The sequence below is a fragment of the Oryctolagus cuniculus genome, chromosome 11 (assembly GCF_964237555.1).
Source record: "Oryctolagus cuniculus chromosome 11, mOryCun1.1, whole genome shotgun sequence".
NCBI lineage: Eukaryota > Metazoa > Chordata > Mammalia > Lagomorpha > Leporidae > Oryctolagus > Oryctolagus cuniculus.
The window spans coordinates 32,207,271-32,226,714 of record NC_091442.1 but is presented as its reverse complement, the minus strand read 5'-3'; the positions used below and the strand labels follow the sequence as shown (position 1 = coordinate 32,226,714).

Here is a 19,444-nt window from a genome sequence, read left to right as displayed (position 1 = left end):
TTAAGGTAAAGTGGGGGGGGGGGTATGAACGAGCAATAAAAACAGATTTTCTGTAGTGTTGAGTCACACAAATTTTGGTTTTGAAAAATATCAAGCATTTATTATGAATTTCACTGATGCCTACTTAGTGTTCAGTGAAGAACAATCAGAATGAAGAAATGAGAATCTATGGTGAAAAAAAAGGAAAAACTGTATCCTCCCTCATTTTTGCCTCTCTCCAGGAAAACCTGACATGTAACCAGGACTACATATGAGCTGTCTCAGTCATATACTTTGGCACCAAAATACATAGGGAAGTACTGGAAGGGAAAAGCCACCACTTGGTTATTTTGGGGTCAAGGCTGATCACAAAAAGTTCACAAATTATGATCATCACTGGCTTTTGATTCATCATGCTTGTTGGATCCAAAGATACCTGTTTAGGGAACATATACCTGCATTTGGTGTCAGGGATATTCACTAGAGATTTTACCTGAGTCAAGGAAAAATTTTATGGCCAAAGTTTCATGTTTTCCCTTTTTACTTTTTTTCCTACATGATAATTACATACTCATGTTTTATAAGGCTTCCATTCAAACCTTTGTAAGGTTTTCTTTCAAATAACTAACAGAAATTAAAGTGGGAAAAGACCCCAGTGGCACAGGCAGTCGGAGCCAAAATTAACAATTGGGATTACATCAAATTGAGAAGTTTCTGTACTGCAAAAGAAACAGTCAGGAAAGTGAAGAGGCAACCAACAGAATGGGAAAAAATATTTGCAAACTATGCAACCAATAAAGGATTAATAACCAGAATCTACAAAGAGATCAAGAAACTCCACAACAACAAAACAAACAACCCTCTTAAGAGATAGGCCAAGGACCTCAATAGACATTTTTCAAAAGAGGAAATCCAAATGGCCAACAGGCACATGAAAAAATGTTCAGGATCAGTAGCAATAAGGGAAATGCAAACCAAAACCACATGAGGTTTCACCTCACCCCGGTAAGAATGGCTCACATTCAGAAATCTACCAACAACAGATGCTGGCAAAGATGTGGGGAAAAAGGGACACTAAACCACTGTTGTTGGGAATGCAAACTGGTAAAGCTACTATGGAAGTCAATTTGGAGATTCCTCAGAAACCTGAATATAACCCTACCATACAACCCAGCCATCCCACTCCTTGGAATTTACCCAAAGGAAATTAAATTGGCAAATAAAAGAGTTGTCTGCACCACAGTGTTTATTACAGCTCAATTCATAATAGCTAAGACATGGAATCAACCTAAATGCCCATCAACAGAAGACTGGATAAAGAAATTATGGGATATGTATTCTATAGAGTACTATACATCAGTAAAAAAAAATGAAATCCGGTCATTTGCAACAAAATGGAGGAATCTGTAAAACATCAAGCTGAGTGAAATAGGTCAGTCCCAAAGGGACAAATATATATTCTCCCTGATCGGTGACAACTAACAGAGCACCTAAAATGAAACCTGTTGAAGTGAAATGGACACTATGAGAAACAATGACTTGATGAGCCCTTGTCCTGACTGTTTAGGAACAACTGACTATTTTATTCCTTTGAGTATTTTTTTGTTCTACTTAATACCATTGGTTGAACTCTTTAATTAACACACAATTATTCTTAGGTGTTTAAATTTAACTGAAAAGTGATCCCTGTTAGATATAAGAGTGGGAATAAGACAGGGAGGAGATGTACAGTTTGGCACATGCTCAATCGGACTTACCCCTAATGGTAAAGTTAGAAACGTGCCAGGGTATTCCAATACAATCCCATCAAGGTGGCATGTACCAATGCCATCTCACTAGTCAAAGTGATCAGTTTCAGTTCATAATTGATCACAATGATAGGATTAAGTGTCAAAGGGATCACATAAGCAAGACTAGTGTCTGCTAATATTAACTGATAGAATTAAAAAGGAGAGAACAATGCAACATGGGAAGTGGGATACACAGCAGACTCATAGTATGGCAGATGTCCTAAACAGCAAGCTGGCTTCAGAATTAGCCCTTAAGGCATTCAGAGCTGACTAAAAAGCCCATGAGAGTATTTCAGGCATGGAAAGCCAAGACACTGTGGAAAAAAAAAATGACCTAAATGAAAGATCTCTGTGAGTGAGAGCCCAGCAGAAAGAATGGGCCATCAAAAAGGAGGTACCTTTCTCTGAAAGGAGGAGAGAATTTCCACTTTGACTATGGCCTTGTCTAAATATAATCAGAGTTGGCGAATTTAAGAGGCTTCCATAGCCTTGGTAGCTCATGAGAAGAGCCTCGGGTGATAACCAACCTCATAAATAAGAGTGTCAATTGTTAAACCAACAACAGGAGTCACTGTGCACATACTCCCCATGTAAGATCTCTGTCCTTAATGTATTGTACTATGTGAATTAACAGTAAAACTAGTACTCAAACAGTACTTTATACTTTATGTTTCTATGTGGGTGCAAACTGTTGAAATCTTTACTTAGTATATACTAAATTGATCTTCTGTATATGAAGATAATTAAAATGAATCTTGATGAAGAATGGGGTGGGAGAGGGAGTGGGAGATGGGATGGTTGCAGGTGGGAGGGTGGTTATGGGGGGAAATCCGCAATAATCCAAAAGTTGTACTATGGAAATTTATATTTGTTAAATAAAAGTTAAAAAAATTAGATTAAATTAACTGAAAAAATTAAAGTGGGGGATATTACTACAAAAACTATCAAAGTGAAAAAGATATAAGAGAATATTATAAACAATTGATTGTACAAATTGAGAAATCTAAACGAAATGATAAAGCTGTAAAAATGTGTCAAAAAAAAAGTAATAAAGAAATGATGGCCGGCGCCGCAGCTCACTAGGCTAATCCTCTGCTTGCAGCACCGGCACCCCGGGTTCTAGTCCCAGGTGGGGCGCTGGATTCTGTCCCAGTTGCTCTTCTTCCACTCCAGCTCTCTGCTGTGGCCCAGGAAGGCAGTGGAGGATGGCCCAAGTGCTTGGGCCCTGCACCCGCATGGGAGACCAGGAGGAAGCACCTGGCTCATGGCTTCAGATCAGCACAGCGCGATGGCTGCAAGGTGCCAGCAGTAGCAGCCACTTGGGGGGTAAACTAACCTAAAAAGGAAGACCTTTCTCTCTGTCTCTTTCTCTCACTGTCTCTTTCTCTAACTCTGCCTGTAAAAAAGAAAGAAAGAAAGAAAGAAAGAAAGAAAGAAAGAAAGAAAGAAAGAAAGAAAGAAAGATTAAAAACCTGAATAGCATGAAACTAATAAGGAGATTGAATCAATGATAAAAAAAATAGCACTAAAGAAAAGGCCTGCATCTGATAATTTCAACCTGAAATTCAAAAAAGAACATAAGAAAATTAAACAGGAAAGAACACTTCCTGATTCATCCTATGAGGCCAGCATTACCCTGCTATGCAAGGTAGACAGACAGAACCTAAAAGAAAACTACTTACCAATATAAACAATGAACATTGCTGCAGGAATCCTCAAGGGAATACCAGAAAACTAAGTACAGCAGTTTACTGAAGTTATTATACATGCTGATCAAGTGAGATCTGTTTCTGGGTTACAAGGGTGGTTCAAACCATGAAAATGAACCAGTATAATACACTGTACTAAAGTGTGAAAGGAAAAAATATGATCAGCACACTGGATATAGAAAAATCATTTTGCAAACTTCAACCCCCTTTTATCATAAAAAATGAATAAAACACACTCAATAAACCAGTAACACAAGGAGACTACTTCAATTTAATCAAGACCATATATGAAAAACCAACAGACAACATCATACTCGATGTTGAAGAATGACAGATCCTCTGAGGAAGAATACATGGATGACTAGTTTTGCATTTCTAGAAAATGTAATATTGGAAGTGCTAGTTAGAGAAGTGAGACAAGAAAAGAAATAAAAGTCACCCAAATACAAAGGGAAGAGTAAAATTAACTTGGTTCACAAACAACATGCTCTTAAAGGAGAAAATCCTGAAGAACACATGTGTACACAAACACATGCACACACAACCAGTTGTGGGAACTTATAAACAAATTCAGTAGGATGCAAAATCATGAATAAAATCAGCTGTATTTCTATAAACTCACAGTGAATAATTATGAATAAAAATCGAGAAAACAATTACATTTACAACAGCATCAGAAAGAACAAAATACTCAGTCATTAACTTAACCACAAAAGTAAAAGCCATGTACACAGCAAACTGTAGAAAATGGCTGAAAAAAAAATAGTGGCAAGTAAATGAGAAGACATCTTGTGTTCATGAATTGTAAGACTCCATATTATCAAGATATCAATACAACCCAAAGCAATATAAAATTTGCTCTGGTTTCTTCAATTCACTGAAAATTTCAATCAATCTCTTATCAGAAGAAGAAAAATCTACCCTAAAACTTTTATGGAATCTCAGTGGTTCAAAAATAATTAAAACAATCTTGGAAGAGAAGAACAACTTTGGAGACTAAGCTTTTATGATTTCAAAATTTACTACAAAGCTACCTTAATCAAAAGAATGTGGTACTTGCATAAAGACAGCAACAGACTAAGGAATAGGATAGTCTAGAAGCAAACTCTTGCATCTATTGTCAAATCATTTTCAACAAGGATGCCAATGGAGAAAGAATGTAATTTTAGAAATGGTACTGGAAAATGTGTTGTCCATGTGTTAAAAACATAAATAAATAAAATCAGACTCTTCCCTTAACCATATATGAAAATTAACTAAAAATGGATTAAAAACTAAACATAAGAGGTTTAACTATAAATCTGTTAGGAGAAAAGCTTCATGGCACTCAATTTAGCACAAGGCAACAAAAGAAAAATAAATCGGACTTGATAAAAACTAAAATCGTTTTCCATCAAATACTACTAATTAACAGATGAAAAGGACAATTCACAGAGTGGGAAAATGTTTGTAAATAAGATATGTGAGGTTAACATCCAATATGCAGAGAATTATTTTTTTTTAACTTTTATTTAATGAATGTAAATTTCCAAAGTACAGCTTATGGATTACAATGGCTTTCCCCCCATACCGTCCCTCCCACCCACAACCCTCCCCTTTCCCACTCCCTCTCCCCTTCCATTCACATCAAGATTCATTTTTGATTATCTTAATATACAGAAGATCAGCTTAGTATACATTAAGTAAGGATTTCAGCAGTTTGCTCCCACACAGAAACATAAAGTGAAAAATAATAGATGATTTTTTTTAAATGATGATGAAATCAGATCAGACCTATTGTCATGTTTAATCCCAGTGAGAGTCAAGTTGGGAGTTGATAATTTCTTTTTTTTTTTTAACAGAGGATCAGTTTAGTATGCATTAAGTAAAGATTTCAACAGTTTGCACCCCCATAGAAACACAAAGTGAAATATATTGTTTGAGTACTCGTTATAGCATTAAATCTCAATGCACAGCACATTAAGGACAGAGATCCTACATGAGGAGTAAGTGCACAGTGACTCCTGTTGTTGACTTTACCAATTGACACTCCTGTCTATGGCATCAGTAATCTCCCTATGCTCCAGTCATGAGTTTCCAAGGCTATGGAAGCCCTCTGAGTTCTCCGATTCTTATCTTGTTTAGACAAGGTCATAGTCAAAGTGGAGGTTCTCTCCTCCCTTCAGAGAAAGGTACCTCCTTCTTTGAAGATCTGTTCTTTCCACTGGGATCTCACTCACAGAGATCTTTTGCCAGAGTGTCTTGGCTTTCCATGCCTGAAATACTCTCATGGGCTTTTCAGCCAGATCCGAATGCCTTTAGGGCTGATTCTGAGGCCAGAGTGCTATTTAGGACATCTGCCATTCTATGAGTCTGCTGAGTATCTCACTTCCCATGTTGGACCACTCTCCCCTTTATTTATTCCATCGGTTAGTGTTAGCAGGTACTAGACTTGTTTATGTGCTCCCTTTGACTCTTAGTCCTTTCATTATGATCAATTGTGAACTGAAATTGATCACTTGGAATAGTGAGATGGCATTGGTACATGCCACCTTGATGGGATTGAATTGGAATCCCCGGGTATGTTTCTAACTCTACCATTTGGGGCAAGTCAGCTTGAGCATGTCCCAAATTATACATCTCTTCCCTCTCTTATTCCCACTCTTATGTTTAACAGGGATCACATTTCAGTTAATTTTCAACACTTAAGAATAACTGTGTATTAATTACAGAATTAAACCAGTCATATTAAAAGTAGAACAGACAAAAAAACTACTAAGAGGGATAATGTATTAAGTTGTTCATTACCAGTCAGGGCTATGCTGATCAAGTCACCGTTTCCCATAGTGTCCATTTCACTTCAACAGGTTTCCTTTTTGGTGTTCAGTCAGTTGTCACCGATCAGGGAGAACATATGGTATTTGTCCCTTTGGGACTGGCTTATTTCACTCAGCATGATGTGTTCCAGATTCTTAATATACAAAAACAAAACAAAAAAATATGCTAATTAATGAGCTAATTAATATGAGCACAGGTTTGAATAGTCATTTCTCCTAAGAAGATCTACAGGTGATTAATAGGCACCTAAAAAAATGCTAAACATCACTAATCATTAGGGAAAGTCAAAACCCCACATACCATTTCACATTCAAAGAAGGCTATCATCAAAACAATATGGGAAACAACAAGCATTGGCATAGATGTGGAGAAATTGGAATCTTTGTGTCTTGTTGGAAGGAATGTAAAATGGCACATTGTGGAAAATGGTATGGTGGTTCTTCAAAAAAGATAAACAGAGAAGTTCAATTGGACTCAGCAGTCTCACTTAATGAGAATATACACAAAATAATTGAACGAATTAGTGTCTTACTAGATTTGAATAGATATTGCACACTAATATACCTACCATCATTATTCATAGCCAAAGTTGGAAACTATCCAAATACCCATCAACAAATACATGGATAAAAACTTCTGTTATATGCATACAGTGGAATAGTTTCTAGCCTTAAATAGAAATGAAATTTTGATACATGCTACAACACAAGTTGAACCTTGAATTCATGCTATGCTAAAAAGCAAATATTGTGTATTTCCACCAACATGAAATACCTAGAGTAGGAAACTTCATTATTGCAGAAAGTAGAATAAGGGTTATCATGGGCTAGGGGGTGAGAGGAAAATGAGATGTGAATGTGTAATGGGTACAGAATTTCTGGGCCAGTACCGCAGCTCAATTGGCTAATCCTCCGCCTGCGGCGCCAGCATACCATATGAGTGCTGGGTTCTAGTCCTGGTTGCTCCTCCTCCAGTCGAGCTCTCTGCTATGGCCTGGGAGGGCAGTGGAGGATGGCCCAAATGCTTGGGCTCCTGAATCTGCAAGGGAGACTGGGAGGAAGTACCTGGCTCCTAGCTTCAGACCGGCACAGCTCCAACCGTGGCGGCCATTTGGGGGATGAACCAACAGAAGGAAGACCTTTCTGTCTCTCTCTCTCACTGTCTATAACTCTGCATGTCAAATAAATAAATAAATAAATTGGGAGTTGCTTCTTTAAAAAAAAATGGGTACAGAATTTCAGAATGGCATGATGAAAAAGTTTTGGTGGTGTTGATGGCTGCACAACAGTGTGAATATTCTTAATGCCACCATAGGCATACTGAAAAATACCTGCAATGGTAATTTCATGTTAGGTACATTTTTCCCCAAAATTAAATAAAAACAAGTGGGAGATTAGATAATCCATATAAAAGAATGATTGCTGGGGCTGGTGCTGCGACATAGCAGGTAAAGCTGCTGCCTGCAGTGCCAGCATCCCATATGGACGCCAGTTCGAGTCCTGGCTGCTCCATTTCTGATCCAGCTCTCTGCTATGGCCTAGGAAAGCAGTAGAGGACGGCCCAAGTCCTTGGACCCCTGCACCAGTGTGGGAGACCTGGAGGAAGCTCTTGGCTCCTGGATTCGGATCTGCGCAGCTCACCCATTTCGGCCAATTGGGGAGTGAACCAGTGGATGGAAGATCTCTCTCTGCCTCTCCTCTCTCTGTGTAACTCTTTCAAATAAATAAATAAATTTTTTTTAATAAAAAGGGTGATTTCAGAGATTATGGATCATCTTCTGTGAAGTTACAGTAGACAGGTAAGCAGACAGATGCTCACCTGGTATGGTATAAAATTGTACCCCCTACTGTCAAATACTTTATATGCAGGAGAACAACAGTTGTGGTGACTGGGAGGAACACTGGGAGGGAATTCCTGGGGAGGCAAGTAAAATGATAAAAACAGTTTGGGGTCAGATTCTGAAGAGACTTGAATGCCAAGCTATGAATTTTGGGCTTTCAATCAGGGAAGAGCTACTGGTCTGTTAGTGGAAGAATGGCCTGAGCAGACAAATATCAGGGACTTAATTCTTAGGAAAACATGAAGCATAGAGCCAAGCTGTAAGCAGGAAACCAATTAGGCAGCAAGGGAAAGAGAAGTATAAATTTATGAGTAAGCAATAAAGTATATTTATAGAAATTGATTTTCTTAAAATAACTCTTGTGCATTTAAATCTTTCTTTGCTGATATTTTTCTTCTCAAACATGGGGAAAAAAATGCCCACAATTCTGAGGTTTATGTGTTGTGCATTAATCTCCATTTGTTGTAGTTACCCGTAAGGCCCTGTGTGGGGAGCAATTGGGAGCAACTCAGACTAGACTAAGTTACTGGAATTAAGACTTATTCTATGCATCTGCTCTCCCACAATATGGCGCTGGGAGAGGAGGAAACAGCCTCTACACAGCTGCCTCCAATTCAACCAATAAACAGCAGGACCTGCTCCTGATTGGAGGAGAGCAGCGTACTCGGCGTGTGGGTAGCAGAGTTGGGATTGGTGGAAAAGGACTATAAAGGAGGAGAGAGACAACATGCACCAGGGAACATCTATCTGAACGAACACCTGTGCAGCCCCCAAGAGAGCCGGCCGGCGGTGTGCCGCTCCCCCACGGAAGTGGGGAAAGTGGCAGGGGGAACCACCCTTCCACGGAGGTGGAAGGGACGGTAGCCAACTGGGAAGAACCAGCAGCAAACCCGGGGAGGGCCGAGCAGACAAAAGAACAGCGCAGGGTCCTGTGTCGTTCCTCCACGAAGAGGGGGAGCGACAGCCCTGGCTATTCCAAAGTCCCTATATGTCTAATAGAATTATGACTTCATTCTAGTAGAGTGAACTTTGATCTGAATAAAGGACACCCAAAAGAAATAAAGGACACTTACTCCTACACCAAATAAAAGATAGAGTCTTACAATAGAGTGATTTCATGTGAATAAATTTTGCAAAGAAAAAATAAAAATACATAAATATCTGTACATCTATAACATATGAAACATGAGGAATATTCAAGAAGTTCACAGTGAATGTAAATACATGAAATTCAAAATTTGTTGCATCAAAAACATTTATCTTTAATTACAAGAAATTTCCAAGAATGTTTTTGCAGTATGCTCATATATTCCTAAATCTTTTTGTGAAACAACCATTGTTTTGTGATAATCAGACTAAACAGAAAACAAGATATAAAAGAAAAGACAAGGTTTAAGTGTCCTGAAATGTTCCTGCTGATCTTTTTGATTTTCAATCTTGAGATCACAGTTTAAGTTTCTGGATCATTGCTGTGGTGGTTGATGCTATGATGTCAATTTGATGGGATTGAGGAATACCTAGAAACCTGAAAAGCATTATTTTCAGTCTTCCTGTGAGGGTCTTTCCAGAGATTGGCATGGGAGTCTGAGTGGACTAGGTGGAAAAATCAGGGCTCAGTGTGGGCAACATCAGTAATAGTCTGGAGAGACTAATGTAGAAGGCGAATTGTCCTCTCACCATGAGAGAGCTGGGGCATTCATGGTCTTGTCTTGGACCTCATTTGCTGGCATTTAGACTCCAGGGCTCACACCTGTGTCCCTTTGCTGGAACTCCAGCTTTCAATCTCAAGTTAAGATTGGCATCCTAGTTTCCTTGGTTCTGAGGCCTTGGATGTGGACTGAGTCATGCTTTTGGCATCCCAGGGTCTCTATGCTCCAGAGAACTTGTTATGGTACTTAGCTGTGATACTCATGCATATCAGTTAACCAAATGAATCCCCCATCAAATACCCATATATCCTATTGCTTCTGTATCTCTAGAGAACCAAAATACAGTTGTTTATGCCATACTTCTATTCAATCTGAAAAGACTTATTTTTCCTGATATGATGGGCTGACATACCATGACTGGAGGCTTTTGGGGTTAGAACATCAGGAAAGCACCGTCTATTATTCTATGATGTCTTGATACTGAAAACCATCCTCGGATTACATAATCCATGCTGAGTGTAGAGTCATCTGGTCCCATATTTCTTCACTAACACACATAATCCTTTCCCAGGGAGGAGCAGCTCCTTGCCATACTTTTATACCTTTCCCACAGGGACTGGACGGCATCAACCACATACCCCATGACCTTCGCCAACCCTGGCCAAAGAGAAGTGACAACTTGTCTGGCTCTAAGACAATGCTGCTCTGCCCACAGGAAAGCCAGATCATCATCAGACTCAATGTTCTCAGCATCAGTGAGTTATCATTGCGTATGTGTATCAATGTGTAACATTCTATCACATACATTCTTTCTCAGTTATGTCCATATCTTCTTTAAATACAGCAAATGAAGTTGTCCAAGAAGAAACAAAAGACTGATACTGAGTAGATGATGATAGAATATTTTTTGATTCTCTGATATGTGAACATACTGATGTACAAACCTTGTAGGAATTCAAAGTAAGAGCAACAATATTTTGCACTTTGAAACAAACTCTATTGGGGAAAAATTAAAAAAAAAAAACAGACACGGACTGAGCAGAGGATATGGAGGGAGACAAGGATAGTTGAGAGGAGGAGCTGGAGTATCTCTGGGAGACCAGACCTCAGAGCATCAGCAAAGTCTCTGACCAACTTGAAAACACCTCTGTCCATGATATTTCTGGATCTCAAAAACCATATACTGAGTGAAAGAATTCACTTATTTGACATTCTAGAATAAATGTACAGGAAAAAAAATCACAAGCACTTGGGCCAGGTGCACCAAAAGAGCTGGATCAGAAGTTGAGCATCCAGGACTGGAACCAACTTTCATAGGATGCCAGCATTTCAGGCAGCTGTTTCAGCCCCTGCGCCACAATGCTAGTCCCTTAGTCTCTTTTTAAAGAGGGCTAATCCCAAACATGAGGGCTTCACCTTCATAATCTACTCACCCTCCAAAAGTACTCCCTCCTAATAAGATAGCATTGGTGATTAGGTTTCAATATATTAATTACAGGGCAGCGCTGCAGCTCACTAGGCTAATCCTCCGCCTGTGGCACTGGCACCTCAGGTTCTGGTCCCGGTTGGGGTGCCGGATTCTGTCCTGGTTGCTCCTCTTCCAGTCCAGCTCTCTGCTGTGGCCCAGGAAGGCAGTGGAGGATGGCCCAAGTGCTTGGACCCAAAGCACCTGGCTCCTGGCTTTGGGTCGGTGCAGCGTGCTGGCCGTAGTGGCCATTTTGGGGGGTGAACCAATGGAAGGAAGACCTTTCTCTCTGTTTCTCTCTCTCACTGTCTAACTCTGCCTGTCAAAAAAAAATATTAATTACAGGTGCACACGTATATTCAGGCCATAGCAGTGCATTTATATCAATATCTCCTGAGAATAGAGACAGGCAAAGGGAATTTAACTGGTTTCATTATGGATTATTATAGTGATGGTGAATCATGTAGTTAGATGACTTGGACTTCAGGGAACAGATGGAAGAATATAATCAAGACTAGAAAGCAGACCAGAGTGCAAAAAGTGAGATTTAAAGATGCCAAAAAATCAAGTCCACTCATTTTAAAATGTTCCTTAGGTTGGCCCTAACAATGGAAAAGAGGAAAAAAGGAAGGGTAAAGGAGCCAATAAAGACTTTTTGAATGAAAGAAAGAACTAATTATTCATTCACTGTAACTTTCAGGATGAAATGAGTAAGAGTTCCAAAAATATTTTAGACTGTTGAAGAATGAGTAGATGAACAAATGAGAAGCAGACCTTGGAATTAAAGAACACTAATATGTCTTTAGATATTCTACTGAAAAGGCAGAGTTTTAGATTAAAACCCATTCGTTCATAACCAGTCCAGTCATCTTCTGTTTTTATAAAAGAGATGCAGTTTCCAATTTATCAAGCTAAACTTGCCAGCCATGCTTTTAATGTAATTTTTTCTCCTAAAAAATGAGAAATTCCTTCTCTGTTTTTCTGAGAATGGTTGCGTCTATAGGAAGGCACTTTGGGTAGGGGGCTGTTGAAGACAAGAGTTGATAACACAACTCTGTCGTCACAAATCATAGCCCTGGTAAATTGCAGCCTATTTACAGATGCAGAAAAGATAGATTAGCCCTCATAGTCCTGGACTTCTAGTTTCACACTTGGTATGGAATGCCTGCTTTAGAACTTTCTGCTTACATCTCCTAATTCTAATTCTTCTTGTGTTGAGTCATTCTGTGAAATGCATTCTTATCAAAGTTGCTTTAAAGTGACAATAAGAAATGTTCTCCATTCTTTGCTCTTGAGGTGTCCATGGAAAGGTAGCTTGCATTCTCTGCCTCTTTGCCCTTACCATATACTTTCTCTGCTTCTAAGCATTTGGCTTCTAATTCTACTTCTCTACTAATATTTCCTCATTGTCATGTGTATTTGTGCCACCCAATTCGGTAGCCACAAACCACGGAGAGCTAGCAAGCAATTGATACGTATTTCTTTGGAAATGAGATGTATCATCAATGTAAAATACACACTGGATTTCAAATAGAACAACATTGAGAATGTAAATTGTAAATATGAAAATGTTACATGATACCATTTTTGATATATTGAATTATATATACAAAATATTTAATTTTTATTTATTTGAAGGCAGAGTGACACAGAGGGAGGGAAGTGGGGAGAGAAAGACAGAAAAAGGGAGAGAGAGAGAGAGAGAGAGAGAGAGAGATTGAGAATCTTCCATCTGTCAGTTTACTATCTTCCATCTGTCAGTTTACTCCTCAAATTGCCACAAAAGCCATGTCTGGGCCAGGCTGAAGCCAAGAGCCAGGAGCCAGGAATTCCACCTGGATATCCCACATGGGTGGCAGGGGTCTTTGTAATTGAGCCATCTTCTGAGGCCTTCCTATGTTCAGTAACGGAGAGCTAGATGGGGAGGCAAGGTAGCAGGGACTTGAACCAGCACTTGAATATGAGACCCAATCATGCAAGTGGCTGCTTGACATGTGCTGCCACAATGCTGGCCCCATAAAACATAGTTTCAAGCTTCACTTCACCTATTTCCTCTTAATGTGGCCACATTTAAATTTAAAATTGCTGGGATCAGCGCTGTGGCATAGCAGGTAAAGCCATCACCTGCAGTGCTGCCATTCCTCATGGGCACCAGTTCCAGACCTGGCTGCTCCACTTCTGATCCAGCTCTCTGCTATGGCCTGGGAAAGCAGTAGAAGATGACCAAGTCCTTGGACCCCTGCATCCATGTGGGAGACCCAGAGGAAGCTCCCGGCTCCTGGCTTTGGATCAGCCCAGCTCTGGCCATTTCAGCCAGTTGGGGAGTGAACCAGCAGATGGAAGACCTCTTTCTCTCTCTCTCTCTCTCTCTCTCTCTCTCTCTCTCTCTCTCTCTCTGCCTCTCCTCTCTCTGTGTAACTCTGACTTTGAAATAAATAAATAAATCTTTTCAAAAAATTTAAAATTACTTGCGTGGCTAACGTCCTAGACAATACTGATAAATAGATTGCCTTTTTTCAGCTATTTGCTCTCTGGTCCTCCCTGCAGCATCTGAGAATCTTAATTGTCCTCCACTTTCCATCTCTTTTTTGAAATTCTCTCTGCTGGGTCATAAGCAGCAAAAGCCTGCTCATGCCTCCTTTCATACAGATTTTTTTTCTTGAATTACAGCAGCTAGAAAGCATTCAGTATCTCCCAGCTATAGTGTTTCTCTAAACCTGGAACACTTACATGTTATGCTATATTACTACACATCTGTGACATAACTCACATCAAAGGAGAAGAAAGAGAAATCATCTACCAAACAGTAGCAGGTCAGTGGTCAATATAGCCCAAGGACTTGGGTAGGTAAGTTTAAGAAGTAGGAGTAATACAAAGGGATTTCTGTGTTCCACATATAGCTCCCCACTTCTGACACAAGAATTCTCTGGGCTCATCTCTCTTGGTGAACTGTTCTCCTTCTGCCACATCAAGAACCTTCCAAAGCCTCTCGTTTTCCTCCCACCACAGTGTGGAAGACCTTGCTCCCAATTCTGAACAACTGAGGAGGACAGAGTCTAGCACTCGGCACTCTAAAGCTGTTAATATGTGTGTGTAACTTGGTAGATGAAACTGAACTTCTTGGAGGGTAGCAACCTCCAGGAAATAAATAATCAAGAAGGCTAGTTAGGAAGCCCAAATGCCATGAGGGGAAAGAGAACAGAAAATGAACTTCTGTATTATTGTCCTCTTCATGAACATGAACATGGGTGTGTATATGTATCTGTTGCAATCTATCTATACATATATAGATAGGAGAGTGCTTCAAAAGTTTGTGGAAGATGGGGTTAAAGATATTTATTGTGGTGCAAAAAACCTTGAAATCTGAGCAGTATTGCCTTTTCATAATATGTGTCCATGTAACATTCCATACTTTTTGAAGTGCCATTATAGATAATGATTGATAGATAGATAGATAGAAATGGGTACAGATAGATTAACAGCCAACTTAAGACCAAGGATAGGCAGAGGAGAAGTGAGATCTCAGGAGAACAGATTTGAGGACATATATCCTTAAGGTAAATAAAGGCATCTTGTCTCAGCATGTTTCTGGTTTATCTTTTTTTTTTTTTTTTAAGATTTATTTTATTTGAAAGGCAGAGGGAGAGAGAGATGGAGATACAGAGGGAGAAGGGGAGAGATCTTCCATCTGCTGGTTAACCCTCCAAAGGGCCTCAACGGCCAGGTCTGGGCCAGACCAAAGCCAGGATCCAGCAGCTTTTTCTGGGTTTCCCACATGGATGCAAGGGCCCAAGCATTTGAGCCATCTTTCGTTGCCATTAGCAGGGAGGTGGATAGTAAGAGGAGCAGCCAAGACTCAAATCAGTGTCCATATGGGATGCTGGTGTCGCAGGCTGGTGCCATAATGCCAGCCTGTCCTGTTTGTTAGTGTATCCACTATGCTTCCATCAGCTCCACAGTGTTTTCACTGCTAGACAAGGTAAGTAACCTCTCTACGTCATTAACTGAAAAGCAATTGTACCTAGATTGCGATGTTAAGAGAATTAATGTATAAAAACAGAAATTAACAATGTTCTCAATAAGTCTCACTATTAATAAATACTACTATAAAATATAATACTTTTTTTCACCTAAGCTTGCAAAGTTTTGAGTTGAAACAACTGGGATTGTGTGATACAAAGCTGGGGTAGTTTAGAAAGAGAGTTTTGATGTTAGAGTGTTTATGACACTTCTGTCCTTGCAACAGTGAAAATTGAATTACACACATTTTGAATTTGGGGGAAAGAAAACTCAATTCAAAATTAAAATGATTTATTTTACAAATGTTAGAATCAAACTAGAAAAGCCTAATTAGTCCCATCTGCACTTATTCCCAATAATATTTGTAATATATGTCATAGTTTTTTTAAACTGTGATAAAATATTTGAGGACCTCACAAGAGCTTAAGTGCTGAACGTTAATTTAAAACCTGGTATTTTCTCATGAGTGTGGGAAGAAGTGGGCAGGAAAGTGAACTTTCAGCTGTGTGGAAGGCAGTGGGTCCACTCACTTTATTTTTGCAATTAAAATCTATATAAAATAACATTATGACACAGTGAAATCCCCTACAATATGTCAAAATGACTAAGAAAAGAAAATAAAGGTATGAAAACTTTAAGTGGGTTTGATTTTGAAAGGCAAATATTTTTAGAAAAATGTAATAAAACCTGCTTATGAATTTCTTACTTTCAACATTTCCCTACATCAAATGTTTATCTTTCAAAGTCTTGGCTTAGAACACACACAGACACACACACACACAGATAAGATATTTCTGCACTCCCCACATTTTATGCTTTTAATGTTTCCCTTTCCTGATTCTGGGGGGATGGTATAAGAGCTAGTCCCTAACATTGAAACAAACACATAAATAAACTACCAATTAGAAAAATAGTACCCTGTTTCTTTACTGACTTAACCTAACCAAAATTGGGCTTCCATGGGATCTGCTGCCTGTTCCAGCAGGAAATGGCACATTTTTATCCTTCAGGGTGTCACAGCACTAATTGTGGGTAGTCATTGTTGAGTTCCCTCTCCCCCCCAAAAAAGTTAGGAAATTCCGTACAGTCACCTGTAACCAGACTCCTAGAACGTTCTCCTGAGGCCATTAACATCCCTGGGGCAAAGGTGTGATGCCTTGTCCAATCATTCTTCATTCTTGTCACTTCAGGTGATGCGCTTTCCCGAGTCATGAATAATCATCTATTGACAGTCATCTACCTACGACTTAAGCCAAGGCACTCAGAGGAAGGCTTTCACCCATTATTAACAAAAACACTCACCAGACAAGGGTGGCTCAACTTATCCATCGGATCGAAAGAAAGCCTAATAATTGAGAATGGTAATTCAAAGCAGCAAGAGTGAGAAAGCTGGGAAATTAGTTTTATTAGTGCCACTTGTTCACAGTCAATTCGTTCTGTTCTCAAACGAGCTATGTCCTGGGATATCAGCAGATGGCGCTGTCCCCTGAGGCTCAGAGCTTTGCAGAGTGGATGATGTACTTCACAGGGCATAAAGGTCGAGCATATGAGGCTAGAAACTCTGGAAAGCCTAGAACTACTTGCTGTGAAAAATTCACCGGGCAGTGTTATAATGAAAATGGAAGTCCTGATAAATCCATGCTACGGGAATCTGGTCTCGGTTGAAACTGGTGCTCTTTGAACTGTGATTTGAATATTGTCATCAAATATAAATTGTGTTTCAGCCAATTTGTTCCTCCGTGAAGTCTGCTGCTATGACCAGCAAGAAGGCAAACCAAGCTTGATTCTCCAGTGAACACACCTGAAGTGAACGGACATCTGGAGGAAACACATGTGGGGAAGATGACTTCGGAATCAGAACTGACACGTCTTGCTAATGGGAGAATAAAGCTCTGAAAGTTTTGATTACCTACTCCGGAATATGAGTCAGGATGAGATCCGACTTCCTGTCTGAAGCGTTTGTGAGACTGTTTTAAAATGATACATTTCCAAGTTCTGCTTCAAACTTGCTACATATAAAACTGGGGGTGTTACTCTGGAATCCATAGCTGTTGTTTTATTCGAGTCTATTGTGTTGCATATTGAACATTATTTGACAGAGGAAAACTGCAAAGCAATATAACCAGTTCCAATGATATATTGAAGAATCTTATGATGTTAAACATTTTGTAAGTGGCCGGCGCCGCGGCTCACTAGGCTAATCCTCCACCTAGCGGCGCCGGCACACAGGGTTCTAGTCCCGGTCGGGGCGCCGGATTCTGTCCCGGTTGCCCCTCTTCCAGGCCAGCCCTCTGCTGTGGCCAGGGAGTGCAGTGGAGGATGGCCCAGGTGCTTGGGCCCTGCACCCCATGGGAGACCAGGAAAAGCACCTGGCTCCTGGCTCCTGCCATCGGATCAGCGCGGTGCGCCGGTCGCATCGCGCTGGCCGCGGCGGCCATTGGAGGGTGAACCAACGGCAAAGGAAGACCTTTCTCTCTGTCTCTCTCTCTCTCACTGTCCACTCTGCCTGTCAAAAAAAAAAAAATTGTAAGAAGTATGAGTAACTTGGCTTTCAGAACTCAAAAGACATTATCATTCCCAGGATTACCTTGAGAACTTGGTTTTGTGAACATGGATATTCATGTTAAAACCCTGTTGTTTAAATAAAGCCAAGGATATCATTTACTTTCATGAGAGAAATCTAGAAATAAAAATGTGATATTGACTTATTCTTTCCTATGCTATTATGAACTTTCCATTCAATATCTATTGGGCATCCTCTACATATTAAGCATTCAAATAAGGACAACAAATCCCCATCTTCAAAGAGCATAATTTGTGCAGATGGAACAAGGAAAGAAACACTGTAAATAAGAAACTCTACTACAGAATGCACCTAATTGAATTCAATGAATAAACAATAAGAGCTATAAGAGATCTTAAAAATTGAGAAATCCTCAATTTTTATAGGATAATATATCAGGCTTACTCCTGGTAGAAGTGACAATTATTTTTTACTTTTATTTAATGAATATAAATTTCCAAAGTACAGCTTATGGATTACAATGGCTTCCCCCCATAACGTCCTCCCACCTGCCACCCTCCCCTTTCCCACTCCCTCTCCCCTTCCATTCACATCAAGATTTATTTTTGATTCTCTTTATATACAGAAGATCATTTTAGCATACATTAAGTAAAGATTTCAACAGTTTGCTCCCACACAGAAACATAAAGTGAAAAATACTGTTTGAGTACTAGTTATAGCATTAAATCTCAATGTACAGCACACTAAGGACAAAGATCCTACATGAGGAGTAAGTGCACAGTGACTCTTGTTGTTGACTTAACAAATTGACACTCTTGTTTATGGCCTCAGTAATCACCCTCGGCTCTTGTCATGAGCTGCCAAGGCTATGGAAGCCCCCTGAGTTCACTGACTCTGATCATATTTAGACAAGGCCATGGTCAAAGTGGAAGTTCTCTCCTCCCTTCAGAGAAAGGTACCTCCTTCTTTGATGACCCATTCTTTCCACTGGGATCTCACTCGTGGAGATCTTTCATTTAGTTTTTTTTTTTTTTTTCCCCCAGAGTGTCTTGGCTTTCCATGCCTGAAATACTCTCATGGGCTTTTCAGCTGGATCTGCATGCCTTAAGGGCTGATTCTGAGGCCAGAGTGCTGTTTAGGACATCTGCCATTCGAGAAGTGACAATTTTTTAACAAGATATTTTAAATGAGATGTCATTAGCTATAAAATAAGAAGTCATTAATTTGGATGAGCATATCTTCTTTGGAAGATCCATGAGAACTAGATCCTGACTGGGGTCTTTAGGCCATCTGTTGCAGAAGTACAGCCGGCTTCTCCATCAATTGTCCTTCATCTTGAGGACCTGAAATTCTTCTTGTTGCTCCTCTTTCAGATTAAGATGAATCACAGTGAATCAGTTTGTAGTTACCAATAGATTTACAGATTTATGAATTTATGCATTAGCATTTGAATGTGATAGGTCACTCTAATTCCATGAATGGTTTAAAAAATGGGTCTTGCATGTAGCAGTACTATCCGTTGTTGTTACTACATTAAATTCTGAAACAGCCAATCAAATTTCTCAGGGTCTTGCCTATTCGTATTCTTTCTTCTTTTGTGAGTTGGATTATTTTCTTTGAACAAAAAGAAGCCAGCATGTTATAGATTAGA

General features: G+C 39.6%; 1 long non-coding RNA gene across 1 annotated transcript in view; it reads right to left on the bottom strand.

Annotated features, from left to right (window-relative positions):
- Positions 1 to 19,444, bottom strand: part of LOC127491137 (uncharacterized) — a 74,130-nt gene that overhangs the window by 15,696 nt on the left and 38,990 nt on the right. The window contains exon 2 of the long non-coding RNA XR_007919674.2: positions 6,266 to 6,428. This is a non-coding gene — a long non-coding RNA (uncharacterized lncRNA). The remainder of the gene's footprint in view (positions 1 to 6,265; positions 6,429 to 19,444) is intronic.